Here is an 18,960-nt window from a genome sequence, read left to right as displayed (position 1 = left end):
GTAATAACACATTTCAGACGGACTGTGTGGTATTTTGGGGAGGGAGGAGTGGGGGGCATAAATCAGACTTTGCAGGTGATCCATCAGGATACACCACGATCACACAGTAAAGGGCACAGCATGTGATTTAAGTGTGGGATAGGCTGGAAAAACTATGCTGGCCAGAGCAAAATGTTAGTGGAGTTGAAGGGTTTGTGCCAATAAATAGTATCGTTCTGGTGTCCTCAAAATTCATTTGTTTGATAATGAGTACCAGCACTACTCATAAGGGGGATTCTTGTCATTTACCAACACACCTGTCAACTTCGCAGCATTGGTTTAAAAGTCTTGCTAACTTTTTTTTTTTAATTTGGAGGGCATGTTTCAGATAATGTGGTCTTGAATCTAACACCAATCAGCCACTCAATTGGTTGAATGTTTGGGTGCATTGGTATGCACCTGTTTCTGCGAATGTAAAAAAAAGACTCTCTTGGTGGGTCCTTAAAATCAAGGATGAATCCACAACTTGGCAACAGTCTTATCACAGGCTTGCAATGCACATATGGACGGGGCCAAGAGGATGCGAGAGGCCAACCTTATGCTTTATGTTTTTTTGAATTGCAGTGTGAGCGAATGGGACGGTTCTGAAGAAGTCCATATGGGGTAGTGCATCTTTTATTCATTCGCCTATAACTTCCTTAATTTATAACCATCTTTGCTGTCCTTCACAGTCTCTCTGCTTCAGCCGGCAGCAGGGGTAGGTCATAATCTTGGTGTCGTTCGGTCAGTCGTTTCTAGGCCGCTCCCCCCTCGAGTATTGCACATTACGGAATTTAACGTTGATTTATGGCGCCGATGCTCTATTCTTTTGTGCAGTTCTTTTTTCTTCTCTTTGTTGAGAATGTTTTGCATATCACAGAGTTTCCTTGGACCTTAGGGTTCTGCCAAAGGGATGTTGATTTGCATTTTCGAAGATCTTCAAGAACCTGATGTTTTTTTGTGTTTTAAAATTGTTCCCTTCGCAGCAGAAAGGTAATTGCTTAAACCACTTTCTTTCCACTGATTTTTCTACCGACAGAGCAATCAGATCAGCTCAATAAGACTGCAATAGATCACCCCCGTCTAAGTTCAGTTCATTCAGTCAGTCGTTCAAACTGAAGCTCGTCAATCTTATCAGTGAGCCATCCTGGCACCGTTGCAGTTCTAAATGTCAATTTGCTTATCTATTGTTCTCTGACTTTTGATACATTTCCCTACACAAGACATTCAAAATGTGCCTGTCATAATTCTGCTTTCATGAAGTTTTAATCTGAAACTTTAGATGTCATGATCTTCTTTTCATTGTATATCACCGTGCCCCCACAACAAACAGAGAAAAGGTATTGATTTTTGCATCCTGTTTCCAAGAAAAAAAAAGTCTGATGTTTCCACCATTGTTGTTCCTAGTCTTGTGGGATCGGTACACATGAGCAATGGGTTCAAAGAGGAAACCTAAACACGGCTGTTGCCTCCGTTTCCCACCGGAAAACCAATGGGCAAACAGCCGGAACCTGAGCCCCTACCCTGCAGCGCTGTGTCATGCTTTTCAAACTGCCATGTTTAGCTGTGACTGACAGCTGCAAGCTTTGCATCTCCAATGCCAGTCGAGGGAGCCCCTGCAAAAACAAACAACAACAAAAAAGTGGACAGAACTGTCTTGCATTCTACTGGCTAGAGGCTCTGCACTGAAGTTTCTCTCTTTGTTAGAAATAGAGCTAGAAGAAATTGCTCTATGCTGCTTGAAATCATTAATTAGGTCATCTAATTACCACATTCGTTGATAGTAGACAAGTCAGAGCAACATTTGTGAATATAAGATAGGGCACCGTTGCATTAGTACTACTTATACCATGGGTCGTGTTAGTTTTAAAGGTCACTCTCATGGGGTGTAACAAATCTGTAATTGTAGGGGCTCCAAAATGCTAATGCATGAACAGTTCAGTATTTGCAAAGGCACATATTAGTGTATGGCTGACTCTGATTTTAGGCCAAGCCATGCTCTGTGATTATCACCTTCAAAATCTGATAGGCCAAGGACATGGAAAATGATGTTGGGAAAACACCCTTCCAACCTAAATAGCTTTTTCTCACCATCTTTATTTATGGACTTCTTCCCAAGCATCTTTTTGATGGATTCCTTTGTCTCCCTACTAGCAACTCTGAACTCCTGGATTTTTTCCCCCCATATCTCTTCCATGAGAGTGCTCCCTAAAAGATTGGCGTAGAAGCATAAGGAATCAACTTGTGCAATCAGTGAGGCATCACCTGATATTGCTTTTTAATTTTTCTCTTACTTTGTCAATATTAACTAGCTGTCGCTCGCCACTTGATTTTTGAAGGAGCCCAGTATAAATGATGCAGTCCTTCAAGCTTGCACAAGCCTCTCAATCATGCATGAGTGGTGGATAAGTGATGGAAGCAGCCCTGGCCCTCCATTCTTCCCTTTTTCCCTCCCCCACAGCTCTCCAATTTACAGAAGGGGGGTTACTTTGGATAGTGGAAGCGGAAGAGAGAATCCCTGTCAAACTAGCCGCTTAAATATCAAGGGCACTGGAGAGAGGGACTGATGAACCACCAGATGTACATTTCAGTGGGAGCTATATAAACTAGAGCAGTTAAATTAAGATGTCAGTCAGAAATTCCCTTTTTTTCACACCGCACCAACATTGTGTTTGATCATAACATTATTTTTGCACTAATGCAGCATTTATTAGACATGGCTGCCTAAAATATTTCCAATTAGATATGCAGAATGGCTGATTTTGTCCTCAATTGTCCATCGGTGTAAATGTGATGTTTTCTTGAAGAAAAATGGTTTACACGTACAATACAGAGGCATATTTGTATGAAAATGGCATCACTGTCTCGTCCCTCCGTGGGGGGCTCTTTTTTTTTTCCACTGAAGGTGACATAACTTCTTCTCATCTTGGTATGATGACAACAGGTCCCAATGGAACAAACATAAAAAAGACAGAGGAAGCAGAGTACTTACACGACCAAGGGCGTAGATGTACTGGATATATATAGGAAGCACTGTTAGACTACACATCTGCACATCTTGCTCATGGTCACTCTGTCTAAATAACCAATTAAAAAACTAAAAAAAAAAAAAAAAAACACATTATTCTTATTCAGCCAAAGCAGTCAGTCTTTTATGTGCAACTTCAACACAGTTCTAACAAGGTTTTTATTAAAGATATCTACCTTTCTTATATGATAAGCTATTTTGCTAAATTCAACAAGAGCCTGAGCTTTGACCACGAAAAGGATCTCAACCATTACTTCCATTACTTCTGTCTTCTGCTTTCTTGCCAGGGAATTGTTTGCAGCCATCGGGACCTTGGTGTTTTTCCGAATGGAACTCATGAGGCTTTTAGTGCTGCAGACTATTCAATACATTTTCTAAGAATGCATTTCAGATGCCCTTTAAGTGCATGAGTCCATTTATTTGTATTTATTTATTTATATATATATTCTTTAACGACCAAAATTGAAAATGATCATGAGTAAACTGGTCAAAGGTGAGAATGTAACAGTAATCTTTGGACAATACTCCAAACACATTTATGTGGTTTTCCTATTTATGAAAAGAGCTGCTATGTAGAGAAAATATTGAGCAAGTTAGATATATACCCAACTGCCCTAAGGCCAAGGACTCAAAAATCAGATAATGTATATATTATGGTATATTACACAGCCTTGTAAAGTGACAATGTCAACATGATTGTTTGATATTTCCATCACTTTTTGTGATATTTTCCTAGCAAAAGTAGTGCGAGGCCCTAAACATAACAGGAATGCAAAATCCTCTCTCTTAACTGCGTTGGTTTATGTGGATTTCCAGCATCTTGTCTAAAACACATGTGCACTGATTTATTGAGCGTGTCAATTTGCGGATTTGCGACAGTAACAAAAACAAGCACACAGTGCGTTCACTATTCATGTGTTGTGAGGACCTTAGTAGTTGCCATCACGCAGATTACAGTATGTTAATAAAGCAATACACATTGGTTAACTCTGTGAATGAATGGCCGACTGACTGAGGGCACAAGGTAAATCTTGCACATAATCCCTGTGGTAAATCCCAAGGGGAAAAATGCGGGGAAAACATCAAGAGTCACGCCAGGAAGCTGCAGAGCAGAGTGATTGAGGTCGCTGTAGAAGGTCCTCATTTTCCGAGCAATTTCTCCCTCCCTCTGCAACCAATCAGAGGGGCCGCGAGCCCCTTTGGCGTCCCTCAACAGTGCAATCCGCACCCTCTTTCGGAATTTAACTAGCACAAAGGACTCGTGCTGTTGACGCTCCTGTCAGGTTTCCCCCCACTGGAGAAAAAAAAAACCTTTATGGCTCCATTTGGAACTTGGATTAAAAAAAAAATGGTCGCATATGAAGACAAAGCATCCTGGTGTTAGTTTTTAAGTGGCCTCCAGGGATGGTGACCACTATATCAGCTGTTGTACTTATTAAACCGGCAGCAAGAGGCATTTAGACGTGACACTGTATTTGGCCTCCAGCATGTGGCTACTTATTACCAGCATGAGTGGAGACTGTTGTACGACGTGGGGAAAGGAAAGGTCTAGTAAATATTACATGGCTAAGGGTCAACTGGATGTTGATGATTTTCTTTGGGAGATGTCTCCCACTGGAAAGTTCAGTCATTGTGCAATACAGCACATATTACACAAGGACTGGGGCCATCAATCTTTTTGAAACTGCAAGCTGCTTATATATACGCGAGGCTACTGGTTTTCTTCTCACCTCTGAAATGACAAATTTGCTCGAATTCCATTTTGTGAAACGTAGTATATCATATTCACTAGAAATGCCAATTATGATATTCTCTCTGGATAGTTACATGTTCTATTTGTTGAACTTGGATGGAACAAGTTTCACTCTGGTTTAGTAATCACAGTATGAAAAAAAAATGCAATCTGATAGATGAAGGAATTAAAGTTGAATTTACATTTTAACTACTGATTTGGAAGGCCCTAAGCATATTACATTCACACTGCAACAAAGTCCAGGCTGAAATCTAATTAGATAAAAACATACTCCAGCTGGAATCAGTGCAACTATAATACATGCTGATAGTAGAATCTTGGGAATAACACAATTTTAGTTGGGAACTCTGGTCAGCATTTCCAATAGGTTTTATGCCAGCATAGAAAAAATTCTAGTGTTCATTTCATTGCCAGATTTATGCCGACCCTGGAATCACTATTTTGTCCATATGTGCTTTTTTGAATGTTAATAGCAGACCTTGTTAGACCTTGCTTGTTGGCGGAGGGCCATATTTGTCCTGTCAAAGCAGGTGAATGGCGAACAAGCCCTTGACACAAGGTAACAAGCTTTGACTGTTCCACCCCAAACCTTTTTAATTTTCCGCGCCATTAAGAGTTTGGGTGTCGCCCGGGGTCGAAAAGCCCCCCTTTAGGCTAAGGAGACCCTTTAACGACCTGTTTACCAGGGCGAGGGAATGAAGGGATGGACCGAGCTTGTTAACGCTTTAACGGCCTTGCTGATTTATTTAAGGATTTGCATAAAGGTCAGACTTGTTTTAGAGTTGCAGTTGAGGTTTATGACATGCATGGATCATTTGTCGGGATGGCTGGATGTGATTAAGTGTAATTAGAAGCTACTTTTCTCTTTTGTGGCCTCTTGATAGGTTACAAATTAGTGTCGAGTGCAGGAAAGACAAGAGAAGTAAATTAGTTTGATTTTACTGGACATGCACATGCCCTGTATACAGCCACATGTCTGGGAATGCAAGATGATACGGCAATACTCCTGGAGAAAAAACAATCTGAATAAGTACACAAAGATAAGGTTTGAAATACAAGGTTTTAGTGTACATTATTACTAGACGGTGACTATACACCTAGAATTGAAAATAAAGTACAAACAGCTCAATTCACATGAATTTTGCAAGTTCCAAAAGCCTAATTATAATCCATTGCGTATTGATATTTTAACGCATGCAGTATTATAGTATGACTTGAGAAAAAAATCTACTTTCAACAAACCTTAATGGAGCAATTCAATGAATAATTCAACAGGCAAAGCTGAGCTGATGGTAGAAAGAAAAGGCTGTAGATTTGGAATAATGAATGTGAATGTTGTCAGTTAGGTTTAATTTAAAAGGACAAACCTGACATTTTTTTTTGTATTTCAACAGCAGAGAGAACAGATTCTTTTTTTTTCCTCCTTATTTTGGCAACTTCAGGTCACATCAGTTGTCCGCCTACTCCCTTCCGAACCGACCTTCTTATCTTATTCGCTCGGGGCCCATGCTTTTCTATTCGGTAACAACTGGGATGTAGATGGTGACATTATGATTTTTAAAGTAATCTGTTTTACTGCTTCTGATAACTCCCTCTGCATTCTTTTAGCTTGCATTCATTTGGACGGCTGTCAGGCTGAGTAATAAAACGTGAGGTTACAAGTTGCCTGGACAAGGATTGGGGGCAGAGGTGTTCACATGATGAACCTTGACAGAATCAGGGTGTGACTAAACACAGCATAAGCTTTGTGAGTTTCAGTATAGGTGGAAGAGCTGTTGTTTATTAAGGTGCAAATGTTCATGTCACATATCAGTTTAAGTTATAATCTTAAAATAAAGTACAAATGTAAGTTTTCAGAAAACTTCAGCCTAGCAATTCCCACGCTAAGTCCAATCCGAGTCAAAACACTCAAATCCCACACCTTTTCTCAAGCCTAACAAGCTGGGACATGGTGAATTTAACCCTGGCTGCAGATTCATGTTTCCCCAACCTCATCTGCACTGATAATTTCATAAGAATTCCAAATATAGCTTTTCCCTGATGACCTGGACGCAGGGAAAGTCAGTTCCTGACAAACGCTCATGGCCATTTCCGTGATAGTCGTTGGTCACGGCTGGGCTGTTCTGGCTTGGCATCAGGCCGAGTCCTTCCGAGTCACTGGTCCTGACACGCTTTCCCAAGGCTCTCTTTGCGGTCGCTGGCCTCATTGGTCGCTGTATTCCCTGAGACAAAATATAAAATATGGAGTACAACTCTCTTTTTGCTTGTTAATTTTGATGAAACTAAAACGTGAGCATTGCAACAGGCTCACGTGGCAGTGATTTTAAGGACGGCAATGCATTTTCTTTCTCATCACCTGGGATGACTTCATTCTTCGCAGAAGCAGACATAACTGTTCTTTTTCTTATAGTCTACACATTCATCTGCTAACCTCACATAGGTTGCTGGGGAAAATTGTAAGATAAAATTCAGATGAGCTAAAATAGGTTCCATGAGCCGCTTTCAGACTTGAATATTGCAACATAATTGTGGAATGTGACCACGGATGTACACAACGTCTTTTCATACATAAGGCCAGGTCTAAAGTGAGTTTTTGTGCAATACACTATCTTTTGCAACATTTTAGTGATGCGACTATAAATCACAGAGTTCTATGCTGTCCTATTTAAGTCTCTTCTACAATGATCAGGCAGCTGTGAGTCTTTTTCATCATGACCCATTACATGTTATTAATTTACTGCCTTTTAAAATGGTGTCATTCCATGTTGTGCTGAACAATAAGGACATGATGACTACGCCTATGTGTGATTTCCTTGCTTTTTTTGATTGGTTAAACGATGTGGAACATGTTTCATAGTTATGTTGGACTGGTGCAATAGAGTCACGTTACAAAAGCAGCAAATAAGACAAGACACGTGTTGTAGTTGTGTGTTGGCGGGCCCATGTGACAGGATTAAAGTTTGAAATCTGTTTCCACATACTCAAAGGAGATACTACATTTTTGGTTCAGCATGGATGACAAGCCTTTTTTTATGGGTCAAGTGACATTCGGTTCACTCTCTAGTCGTGCAGGCGTGTTAATAAAACATCGTCGTCTTCCCTGTCTACTCTTGTAGGGTACTGCCACTGTACACGTTTGGATTAGCATACTAAAGGTCACTTTTGCTTCTTTTCATAACGTCGACGTTCACGTTGGCGGTGACTCACCGCCGTTAAATAGATTTGGACATACATCTGTGTGCCGCTCGCATTTGCATTCAGTCCAAAGTGAGCCCTGCGTCTTTGTCGTATTTTGACATTCAATTTACCCTGGCGGATTTTCACATTATGCTAACTTTTTGCTGATAATGTGACACCACCGCAGCTACGGGGATAGAATCAATGCATAATACCTTCTATCAGCTGTGAAAGCGCTGTCTAATCCAGTTGTTCTTACATATTGGTCACTCGCTTCATCGTGCATCGAGCGCATGATTGGAATACCAATACTGAGGAAGAGCCCCTTGGCGTTTGATCCAATGTTCCAGTAGGGGAACGATCACAGGCAAAGGCAACATATGAAGTAATTTGGCTTTTGTTTGGAAAGATTCTATCAGAATTCAATACTCTGTACCTCGGTGACCGATGTAGGGATGCGCAGGGAAGGAACACGTGGCGGTGAGGATAATTACAAGGCCTGTTTCCTGTGCGAGTTATTCACGCGCCAATGGGTATGACAGCTCCAGGTCTCTGCCGCCGTATTTTTTTGATGGCATGACAAATGGCTGTCTGACAGCCAGGGTGATGGCACGTTGGGTGTATTTACCCACTTTGGATTGTACAGAAGCAGACAATGCACAGGTGGCATTTTTTCCAATAGTTTTTATTTCGCTACAGCACAGGCAGTCTATATAACATTTCTAAACAACCTTGAATTGATCTTTCGTGAAAGTTCCACCCCATTTAGTTATGGTTGATAAGATGACGAGCTTTGTGACCCCAGACATATAACAGAATGTTTTTAGTGATTTATTTGGGAGTAATATCGGTGCAACATCCCCCATATTGAGGCAAATATGTTTACCATAGAACATTACGATTGTTTAATGCAGTTTTTTTTCAGCAATGCACGGTACCAAAACCTCTCTGGTTTCGACCAGCTAATTACCAAAAATTTGAGACTGTAATGTCGGTCAGTAGAAGGACAGGGACAAACACTGTTAAACTGTTTAAATGAACTCAAAATGGTTTTCCATTTTTTTGTGTTGGCCTGGCTAATTTCCACCTGCTGTCAGCAACATGAGGATTAATGAGGGTGTCATACGGGTTTTTTCAAGAGCTTAAAAATAAATGGCTCCATCCCACTCTCAAAAATGACTTATTAAACTTTGTATCCATTGAGTTTAGCGCTAAAATGTAACATATGGTGAAATTTAGCTGGGCATATGGATGAGATATAGTGTTCAGAGCCTGCATTATATGATTTAGTATCAAATCAGGAAACTATGCAGGAGCAGTCTCAATTTTAAGTCTTCTTTTTGTTTGTTTCTTCCTGATTGATTTGTCCCCATGCTGGTAGATTCCTTGCAGTTTGTTCGTGTTCGGTTTTCAACCATTAATTTAAAAAATAAATAAATACTAAACACACAACGCCGATGGCATTGCACCAGGTGGGCGATGGAACACCGTGAGTCCTTGGTCTGACTCATACTTTTGTCTGCCTACTCATTTCCAATGCTTTAGCCCCCGAAAAATCCCCTGCCGTGGCCTACTTCGTTGATTCCAGGGATTGATTTTCTTATTTTAAAAGCTAATGATCTGTATAGAACAGGGAGAGAAAAACAATTGCCCTTATCGAGTGCGTAGCTTGCCCTCTGTGGCTAACATGAATAAGTTAGTTTGCCGCGGGTAATTGAAAGCCGTATGAATTCATCAACTGATGAAAGAAGAAGCCCGGAATCCCATTAGTGACCTGACAGACGCTCGCGAAGACCAACGTGTCACTACCCCCCCGATTAACTGACGACAAAGACGTCAATAGATTTTGATCCTTGTGTGACGGGATGTGTGTTCTGTGTCGGCGAAGTCAATCAGAGACTGTTGTTCCATATCAAGCCAGTATTCTTATTAATTTAATGGATTCAAAGAATAACTCTATTGATTTCAAATTGATCTGGCACAAGTGGATGAGGTTTATACTTTACAGTGATAACTGAGCTACTTAACATTTGCTGTTTTATTAATTTTGCCAAAGATTCCGAGGAAAATAATTTTTGTTGTTCATCTAACTCATAGCCTCAGTAAGTCGCAGTTTTTTTTATTAGTCACTACTGTTTAGGGCAATTGCTTAGTTCCAATGGTACGTTCTGCTCAGCTGCTCGCTGTAATGAAAGCCGGCGGGGTCGGCTCCCATAAGCACAGTGGGGAGTTTGGTTTTGCTGGAAGATCTCCATGTTTAATTAATGCAATTTTTTTGGGTTTAATCAGTTTGACTTTTCAACAGCTACCCCCTTTCTGTCCCGTGAGTGTATAAAGCCTGGGAGATTGATGTGCAGCAGTTTTGTGAAAATAACACATGTACTGTATTCTTGTGTAGAAAGTCTTCCTAGTGTATTGACATATTGATCACAAAATTGGAAACAAGCATTTTCTTTTCATTGTTATTGGTAGTGATGATCATGGTAAGTTGATTAAGGCTAATAGAATTTGAAACTTGGGTGATAAAGGTTTTCTTTGGGAAAAAAGTTGAATAAATCCTAAAAAAAATAATATACTTTGAGGACATGGGACACAAACATATCAACTCGGATGTGCTTCAAAACATTTTTACTATTTATTTTTCACCACACTGCTGGAACAGTTGGAGGTCGTCGTCTCGGCTTTGACCCGTGTTTAGCATTGAAATCAGGCCTCACTTTACTTGGTCCGCGATCTCATTACCAGGAGAGCACACTGTATTTGATGTAAAGCCAGGGCATTAATGAAGATCCCTCCTGGATAGGGGGAAGAGGAGGTGTGTGTGTGGGGGGGGGGGGGGGGGGTTCTTTGGGGGTGCAGGTAATGTACTGCAGCAGAACATGATGGAGTGACGGTGTTATTATAGACTTCATTTTGTCTCTTGGCAGGCTGGGACTCATTGATCTGCAAGGCGTGGCTGGGAATGCCTCTGAAGCCAGATGTTATGTAAGTACAACATAAGCAGATGCTGACCTATGAAAGTATTCAGTAATGAGTTTTACTGATGTTTATATTCGGTTGTATAGCCATTGTCATCCCGCCAGAAATTGCATGCATAACAGTACTGGATCGCATTGTGGGGAATAGGGTTTGGGATTAGGGGGTTATGAACAAATGGAAATGGTCACTTTTAAGGTTTGCAGTTTAGCCATTATAACAAGGAACTCAGTTTGTTTCAATTAGGAATGGTTGCTAAGGCCTATTAGAAGGCATACGGTAAGGTTAAAGAAAAGTTTGAGTTACCAAGGATACTCAAACGTTTTCCATGCACACTGTACGTATGTTCTCATTGCTTTTACCATGTAAGTACACAATGTGATGCAAACATTGGACTGCCAGGTGAAGGCAATTATGTTACTGCATATATTTTTCTATTTGTATAGGCTGAGGTTGAAAGCAGCTTGCTATTTAAAAACTGGGTTGGAACACTTTGCACTTTGCATTGTCCTTGTATAACTTTAAGTGGCACTTGAACAACAGTAATCAAATATAGAAAATGAAATCATGTTTAAAGGGCACACGCAATTATTATGCATGCGTATGCTTTTCTCTCTGTGCTGAGCAAGGTGAACAAAAGGTACAAAGATGTCATTTATCTCGGGGAAATGTAAGATGAGCAGAATAATAATAATAGAAAAAAACACCCATTCCATCCTTCCACACATCAGGGTAATTCATCTTAAAAAACGTGCTTGGCACAAATGAATATAAAGCTGGAGGCCGGGCTACGTTTAAATTGCAAACCCAGACTGTGTGTACGTGTGATCCACTTTAGAGTATGTTTCCTTGAGAGGCGGAAAATCTTCCCCGCACATTTACTAAAAACGCTGTCTATCATTTATATTGGAAAAGGCGGGCCCCCTGAAAGGATTCGGGGATCGCAGACAACAAGCCTCTGTACCCTATTGATCCAGAGAGAGAGACACAGATAGGGAATCTGAGTTAGTCTCCAAAATATCGCGCCGCAGAGCTCCATTTCGGAATCGTTTGATATGGGATGAAACCGGAGCAAATCGCGCCCACTTTGATGTGTGCACGCTCGACTGGCGCCACGCTGCGATGTGGAACACTTCCTGTGCGAATCACTGCGCTAGGCTGCAGCGGCAATGTCGCTTCGTGTTACGTCTCGTGTCAGCGCATTTGAGAATGTTTTGGTGAATAAATAGAGATGTCTTTTCACATCAGGCGCAGCATCAGCCCCCTGAATTTAATCCGCCGCCGCCACCGCGACGCTCACGCTCTGGTGGCCTTGCTGAATGTCTGAGGAGGGAGGGAGAGGTGACTTGTGGGTCAGTGCCACTGAGTCACAGCCCACGGCGGGCATGGTGGTGGGAAGTGAAAAATAGTGTTAGAACAACGGGTGCAAATACGAGCGGCCTTCATTACACTTTCATCGCTCCATTCTGAACGGATGTTTTGGGTGACTCTCAATGTGGAGGAGTGAGGGCGCGTCCTTCCGAGAACTTGAATGTGTCCTTGCCTAAATTCCAAAGAGAGGATGACCCCACTGATAAATGAATACAGCTTGCTATTTTTCATCCAAAGGAAAAATTCCCTCCTTTCAAAGGATGAACTATTTGTCCCCACAAAGGAAAAAAAACTATCATGGAGTTCCACTTTCCCATTTAATCAGAAATCGTATAACACTTCTTTCCATGGTATGTGCTTCAAAAAGCCAAATATTGGTTTCCCAATTTGACTTCTTATGAATATTCAAAAATAAGTAGCTGATGAAGCCGCCGCTAAAATTAGTCGCTAAGAATAAACATTTTCATCCAAAGTGTACAACTTTGGGTGGCATTCAAGCTTCAAGGCGTCGACAGCCTGTCAGCAGCAGATGAATCCAATCTGCGAGTAAATCCTTAAATCCGAGTTTATGGCTGATTTACCAGAAAGAAGCGCAAAATCACTAAACTTGGTTAGCCGCCTTTCTGCAGTTATTTTTTTTTTAAGTATCCCAACTGTATTGTTTTTCCTACAAGTCAAATGCAGTGTTTTCATTGGTGCCGCAGTCATTTGTGCCCTGGAGTGTGTTTGTATTACAGTAAGATAATTACTTGATCTCCTGTTTGCTTAGATATTGGACTGTGTATTTTTTGCCATTGCGTCACATTGCTTGCATAGTTGATCTTTAATCTTGTCACTTTGCTCCTTTTTGTGGTCAACTGTTTTTATTTATTTATTTGAATCATATTTGAAAGTGAAACAGACTACCACAGACTTTTGAAATGATCTTTTTGCCAATCAAGTGTGGCAAATACACGACTAATCAGTCTAACTTTGAGACCTTTCCCCTCCCTCCTGATTGGACTAAGGATGTGTTAATGATTTTCATGCCTCATTATAATTTAGCGCTCCTCATCTTGTAAGATAAAAATAATGACTTATGGCATTTAGCACTCTAACAGAGAAAATGTCTAAATAGCAAAATGTGTTTGGGACTTTGCACAAATGCTGCAAGAATCAAACCCCAGTGCTTTCAACATTGAAAAAAAATCAATCTTCTTTGCCAATAGTTTACGTTCACATTGTGAACACTTTAGAAGTATCTGATGAGCTTGATCTGAAATATTTCAGATAACACTGTTCAAAATAAGTCGTGGTGCAATGTCATGGAAAAAATAATACACACAGAGGCTTACCTTGAATGTTGAGAAGAAGCATTGACCGAGCCATGACCCCTCCAAGAACCAATAACTGAGCATCCCAAGTTTTCCATCTTCCATTCCTGCTAAAGGCTTCATGAATAAAACACACAAATGGGAGGAACCACGTGCAATCTGATTGGCCACGGAGATGTGAACTTTATCGGCTTGTTAAATTTACTTGATTGACTTGTGAAATATTAAACAGTTTTTAAGGACAATGACCTTATCATCGTATATCCTGAAATTAAAGGATTTAATCATCTCCTAAACAATCGCTTTAAAAAACAATTGGAGAAAACAATGGGGAATGTCAAACCTTTTTGCTTAGTTGATTTTAATAAATGAAACTGTTACTGACGCCCTTCAGATTAAGCTATTGCACCATTAAGAGATGTCTCAAATGGATTATGATGGATGATTATGTTAGTGGAGTTTGTTAAATTAAGAGTAAATTTCTCTCAATATGAGAAAACGATTTGTTTTTTCCAGTTTATTTTTTTAACCTTCAAGTTATAGGACGGTTAAATGAGAGGTAAATTAATAGGTAGCATTCAGTAATGGTATTGATTTTATGCCTGCCTGTTATATTGCTTCATACCCAAAATAAGGCCCAAAGGCAAAAATCAGCATGGTTTTCATATTAATTGAGCAAAGTGATAAAGCTGTCTCACTCCTCCTACGTGTCAGCTCCTTTATACCAAGTGGGCTGGAGTGCAAACATGCTGTTTGATTGCCTCTCCGTTATGGATTTGATCATTGGAGTTGGTAGTTCTAGCTGTTACTGTGATTAATGTCTTCACGTAGCGTGAGAAATTTGTGTTGCAAATGGATGTTGTTATGGACCGAGTCATGCTTATATTTTTGCGAGAGGACTCTGCAAACAACCTGGAATTGTTAATTCAGCTAACATTTCTTAGTGAACGAAAAGTCAAGAGACTTCCTAGCTTTTTGTTCCTGTTGTTTGTGTCCTGTTGCTTTGATTTCCACACTTTTTAAATTTTGAAAGCAAGGACTTGTCCCACAGTGACGCTGGAATGGGAAAAGGAAATTATCACTGCCTTCTTGAGGTTTAAAGACCATGGGCAAAATGTAGCTGTAATAAAAGCTGACATGTTCATTGTATCTGGGAATATTTGTACTGCTAAAAAGTCAAAGGATGAGTCGTCAAGTTGTCTCATTGATATTTATTGTGGATATTTCTCATCTCCTTTAACCCACTGACCGTCTTGTAGAAAATGAATGAATCTCCAAATATAAATAATTCAAAACATCCATTGGCATAAAGTCCTCATAATTTTCCCAAATGTGCACAAGAGTCAGCTTGTTGAGTGGCGGTTAAGGAAGAGCTTTGGGATGTAATCACTATCATAACACTAAGAGGTGATGCATCAGTTATATTATCATATTCACCCAAAACAAAATGGGTCTCCTGTTTATTGATATGGCCTCTTTACGCCTAACTTTGTTTCAGCATCTCCATAAATTCTCTCCACCGCTGCATCCTTATTCCTGTCATGAGCATGAGCCCCCACACTTGTCATTGAAATGGCTCTTTCATAGCTAGGAAACACAATTAGTTTAAGTACTTGCCAGCGTCGGATATCGGTGACAAGCCTATTTGTTACAGACGCTTTTAATAAATAGTGCATTAAAAGATTTTCCCGATGGAGCACTAATCAAAAATGTACAGTCCCTGCTTCAGTAAACTGTAATGGCGTGAGCACAATTTGCCTGTGGGTATCTGGGGACCATGCATCACCCAATGTGTCTTAAGTGGACTGTATTGTCCATATTGGCGGTCAAGATTCGTGACACAAAAGCTATGGATTGACTGTAATTGATTCAATACTTAGTTTGATTTCTTATTTTAATTTTTATGTCATCTGTCTTCAGTCTGTTTGACCAGTATGTTTTTTTAATGATTGGATTGGATTAGATAACTTTATTCATCCCATATTTGGGAAATTCTGTTGCTTTTTAAGCTGTGTATACAGGACAGGATATATTCTATATATCTTCAAGCATTTTAGGTTTGAGGTCCCAACCACCATTCAGCAAACATACTATACTAGTAGTACTTCTAAAATCCGGGGTGAGCAAATCCTCTCAAAACACCACGGCATCCCAAGACTTGGCAAGGGACTCTGGTAAATAGAACGCCAGAACCTGCACGAACTCGCAAACATGATTCAGCTAATAGGCCTTAAGCCACATCCATCAGCACTTATTATTACCCCTGAACGCAAGATGCCTGCCAGCCAAGTGATATATACTACTGTCAGAAAAGGACAACGCGTTGTGGTGCACTGCATCGATCACATGATATTGAAGCAATCATACACTACGTCTAGGGAATGGGCTGAGGTTTTCGGCGATGGTAGAAAAAAAATGCAAGTCATTTACTCCACCTTGAAAATATTTACTCTATCCATTAGTGTTTAGCGGGTTCTTATTATATTTAACTTAAGTCCTATGCAGATTGTGTAATTTTATTTTAAAATGTCAACAAGAAATGCCATTATTATGATTTTATTATATATACAAATGGTATTTTACATTTGTGCGAAGCTTGTCGCATGGGTTTTGGAATATTTTTGGCAATTAGGCAGACAAAAGGCAGATTTGTCGACATTTTTATCTAATGGAAGCGCTTCTACATTGGTTTGCGGTACTCTGTGCTAAATTGTGATTTAGTCCAAGTTGGCCAAAGTGCATTTAATATGGTAGTTTGCTTATAGTTCTGCAAAGTTGTATTTCATCTGATAGTCATCAGTCTTGATCAGTGGTATCTTTATGCGTGGTAAAATATATAGCAATTGTTTTGATTGGTAAAAACAATTCATATGTGTGCACCTGTGGTTATGTATACATATATACGTAACTTGGATTATCTAAAAAAAAAAATCCTAACTTTGTTACCAAAGACATTTCCTATATTTTATTCCTTAGTCATGTCTTTACTGGCTGTAAAATTCTGTGTAATATCTTGTGATAATGTGATGTTAGCACATTAAACCCACGCTTCGATGGCACTGTGTTGCAGAACCACAGTGCTAATTTGCATTTCCTCCATAATGCACCAAGAAGTCTCTAACGCACAAATGATGCCGTAATGTGGATGGTGATTTGAGCCCCATTGCGAATGTGAAAGCATGAACTTCTATAAAATGTGTTTTTTAAAGGAAAGCACACCACAAAGAGGCTTAATAAGCAAAGTGTGGCTTTTATATAGCCGCCATGATGCTGCATACACTATGTCCTAATTTTTGTGTTTTAAAGGCATTTAAACTGGAAATAATCAAGGCAGGAGTAACAAATAGCCTCGTATGCTTGCACCCTTTTAATGGCCTTCCCTCTGGTTGTTGTCTTTTAAATATTCATGTGAAAATGCAAGAGTTGTGCCGAATCATTAGCATCTCACACTTTGAATTCACTCCCCTTTTTTGCTGGTGGTAATGAGCGTCCGTTGACTCGGTAGTATGACTCTAATCCATCACACTGTGGCGCAATGAGAAAGAATAGGATTGCAGATGGAGGGTCAATATTTTTCCTCTTGACACGTGTGCTTTTAAGGCCTAATTCAGAACGGATGTTTTGCACTTAAAGCAAATGAATCCGGCCATTTGTTATTAGCCTTATTGTTGACATAGAGCTTGTTGGGTAAGCTGTACGTTGGCTACAGCTGACATAGGCCTGGCTCATGATGTAATTGCCACACATTTCCAGTTGGAATCCCGGTTCGGGTGTTATTGTTGGTCCTCTGTAATAGCGGCTAATGGGGATTTAATGGGCAGTGCCAGAGAATAATAAATCCAAAATGGGGGATATCACTAATGAGCACGACTAAATATCATAATGTTTTTACAGTTACCTCGCCAGAAACATTTGGAAAGTACACTGAACTTGAGTAGGGAAAGAGACATTCCTTTTAGAAAAGACTGGGATGAACGTAGGAGTAGTTCTTCAACTCCTCTTGGTCAATAGGAGTAAAGTTCCGACTGAAAAGTCAAGATGAATACAGTGTTAACTTGACCAACAATAATTCCATCTCTATTTCTCAAAAACCTAAGAAAACGTTTGACAAATGGATATTATTTTGAATTAGTCTGAAAACTGATTCAATAAACTTATTGAGTTTCCACACTTCTTCTCTGAACAAACAAATCAAATCCGTTGAGGCCTCATTGATCCGATGGTTAATCCTGAATGTATTATTTTAACCAAGGCGTTTTTTGACATATGTTGCCAATTTTGTGTGAACAGCCAATAACGTTCTATGCACATTCCAAAATACCGTGGAAAGCCTTGCCATATTTTCTTCCAGTTACTTCCCTTAGGTGTTTTGCTTTCCAAATGGCTGTAAAAACGGTTGTAATAAGGGTTTAAGCTGCAGGATTTTGCGAATACTTGCCCCATAATGAGGAATCTCCAGTTTTTCAATATGAAAAATGGCCGATCCCTCAGGCAATAGTCTGTCACGACGAAGAAAATCCTTAGGCCAACACCGCTGTTACTTCTTAATTTATTTATTTATTTTTCTTGGGTTTCACTTTGGCTTGCAGCAGCTGGTCTCAAACATTTTCTCCTTGGACAAATGCCATTCTGCCAAAACAATGAACCGTAGCCATTGTAGAGCAGAATCCATAGCTAATTAGAGCAGATGGCTTTGAAAACAGACAGTTTGACGACGGGCATCGAGGCTGCTTATGCGCCACGTGTCAATACCTCCTCTACGGGTCCCTCTTGCCCGTCCGTGCCCGTGCTCAGCAATATCCTCCGGCTTTTATTGCCCTGTGTTATAGCACCTGCGTGCAATTAACGGAAGTTGCATTGCGGTGACCGTTGTGAGTAGGATTACAGTGCAATAGAAAATGTTGCTATTATTGACCTTTTAAAGTATTGTAGTCACACTATTGTCATCGTTAGGAACAGACAAATGAGCACTTAGCTATCGTTTCATTAGGTTGGCTGGCTCATTTTGTTTGGATCAATGTTAGTTGGGTAACATGGTTATTTTGGCATTTTAGTGTTTTAGGTAGAATGCAAGTTTATTGTTCAAAGTTGGGCAGCCAAAGATGTATTTTTTTTTTTGCTTGAGCCTAAAACAAAGACTTAACATTGGCATTTTAAGTGTTGTTAACATGAATTTTATTATTTCACAATATTTTGCAGAGGAATCCTATACAGTGCATGTAGCTATTGTCTTGAATAATTACGAGGTTGAATTTTATTCAGTATAATAAGCTACCAAACAATGAATCATTATTTGATATATAATTCAAGAACATTGTTTACCT

The 18,960-nt window shown here is 39.9% G+C and overlaps 1 long non-coding RNA gene across 4 annotated transcripts in view; it reads left to right on the top strand.

The window, feature by feature from the left end:
* Positions 1 to 18,960, top strand: part of LOC144209787 (uncharacterized) — a 161,137-nt gene that overhangs the window by 18,954 nt on the left and 123,223 nt on the right. For all 4 annotated transcript variants that reach the window (XR_013329236.1, XR_013329239.1, XR_013329237.1 and 1 more), the window contains one exon: positions 10,904 to 10,961. This is a non-coding gene — a long non-coding RNA (uncharacterized LOC144209787). The remainder of the gene's footprint in view (positions 1 to 10,903; positions 10,962 to 18,960) is intronic.

This window comes from Stigmatopora nigra, chromosome 16, assembly GCF_051989575.1.
Source record: "Stigmatopora nigra isolate UIUO_SnigA chromosome 16, RoL_Snig_1.1, whole genome shotgun sequence".
Lineage (NCBI taxonomy): Eukaryota > Metazoa > Chordata > Actinopteri > Syngnathiformes > Syngnathidae > Stigmatopora > Stigmatopora nigra.
This window is presented reverse-complemented; position numbering and strand designations above follow the sequence as displayed.